This window comes from Canis lupus, chromosome 16, assembly GCF_011100685.1.
Source record: "Canis lupus familiaris isolate Mischka breed German Shepherd chromosome 16, alternate assembly UU_Cfam_GSD_1.0, whole genome shotgun sequence".
Lineage (NCBI taxonomy): Eukaryota > Metazoa > Chordata > Mammalia > Carnivora > Canidae > Canis > Canis lupus.
The window spans coordinates 1101482-1103404 of record NC_049237.1 but is presented as its reverse complement, the minus strand read 5'-3'; the positions used below and the strand labels follow the sequence as shown (position 1 = coordinate 1103404).

The 1923-nt window shown below is 44.5% G+C and overlaps 1 non-coding gene across 1 annotated transcript; it reads right to left on the bottom strand.

Annotated features, from left to right (window-relative positions):
• On the bottom strand, window positions 1-129 carry MIR8907 (microRNA mir-8907). Its single transcript, NR_128902.1, has one exon. It is a non-coding gene; the product is annotated as a microRNA mir-8907 (primary transcript).
• Between the last annotated feature and the right edge of the window lie 1794 nt (window positions 130-1923).

Sequence of the window (1923 nt, the reverse complement as noted above, 5' to 3'; positions counted from 1 at the left end):
ATAAAGCCCTCGTTCCCTCATGCAAGGGTCACAGCCACAGTGGCCCTGCTCAGTGAAGCCAACACCCCAACATCTTCCCACTTCAGAATCGGCACCTCTCTATTCCCTCCACCTGGAATGCTCTTTGACATAATCCCTCTCATCATTCAAGATTCGACTCTCAATGCCTCACAAAGAATGCTCGGACTTTTAGTTTGGTTATGTGTGTATTACGGTACTCTGCATGGTAATATTTTGTGTCATTTCTTACAACTGCATGGGAGTCTACGACTATCTCAAAGAAAAGTCTTTACAAAACGCTCTGGGGCTGCCTTCTGCAAAAGATCTATCTGCAACCGCTAAGCTCTGCCATGACTCCCCCTACCCCTCGTCACTTCCTTGCCTGTCACCCAACATCATTCCTCCACACTACCCACTGCTTTCTGAAATTACTGATTGGCTCACTTCTCTATTTCCTGAGACCCCACAAGGAAGTCAGCTCCAGAAATACAGAGTCCTTGTCTTGCTCATCACTCTCCCCCAGAACTTAAAATGAGGCTGGGCCTCAGGAAGCTTTCACTAGATGAAAATGCACGAGGCAGAGGTGATACCCAGTGATAGGACAGGAAGACCTGATGTCACTCTGCTGTGATATGTTACGTACTTAACCTCATGTAGTTCACTCCTTATGAGAATTCTGGAAGAAAGAGGAATTCTCCATATTTGTAGTTGAGTGAATGGAGCTTAAGAGGTTAAATAACTTGGCCGACGCTGCATCAGGTCGGCCATTAGGAAGTACTGATGAAGTACTTCATCAGGAAGTAATGGTGTTGTTCAAAGTCAGGTACTAGAGATTAATAAGCCTACACAGAGCTTTCCTCGCCACAAGCCCCTCACAGGGCTTTCCATTTATTGCCTCAATTGATCCTCACGACAGTCTGCATCTGATCACATCAGGGGTTCAGAGCACGAAACCAGGCTCGGAGAGTCAAGGAGGTTTGTTCAAGCAAGTACAGCTGCTGTGGAACACAGGGAACTCGGGGGCTGCGACCCCAGCTCCAGTTCCCCCGGAATCCCACGCGTGCACAGACGAGAGACAGAGATTTAAAGGAATGCACACAAGGTCACGCAGCTGGATGGACAAAAGGCTGAATTAAGAGTAGGCCAACGACCTATTAGTCAAATGAGCTTTCCAGCCTGGCGGATCGTGCCGCTGTCAAACACTTGAAAGTATACATTTACTACAGACTTTCACGGATAAGATCAAGATTTTATAATGAACATTAGCCATGCTACTGAAAACATAAGTAGACCGAGGTAAGAGACAGCCGACACGGAATACATGTGCTTAAGGCCACCGTACACCACGCATACTCACTGCTCCGGAAGATGACCAAAATCTAACTGCATGCATGTTGGGCTTTGATCTCTACAAGGTATAATCTCACTTAGGAATATTTCGTATTATTTCATAACATTTTCCTATCTACGGACAAACAGATCATTACAAATCAGGATGAAAACTGTTCATGATCCCCAAAGCTCTACATCTCTAGGGGAAGAAAAAAAAGTGCGTCAGAAACAGAAAAATCTTATATACCGTATGTATCCATGTGCTCTCTGATAAATACAAAAGATTTTCTCACCAAAAGAGCACGACACTTCAATGTACTTGCACAAGGCTCACATGTGCCTTAAAATAGTGAACAATCAGAAACTGAAGAACAATAGTAAGTTGCAACAAAAATGACAGATACAGCGTGTATCTGACTTTACTTTGTCTCTACCAATACTGGGGGGAACACTCTTTAATGGGGTGGCCGTTTCCCAGTTAACACTGTTCAAACCCGAACAGCAAAACTTTGGTTGAACAGCCCAAGTCAGGTCTCTATCCTAGAGGATCATAAAATGTTAATGATTGGAAGTTTTCTATTTTCCTTCCCT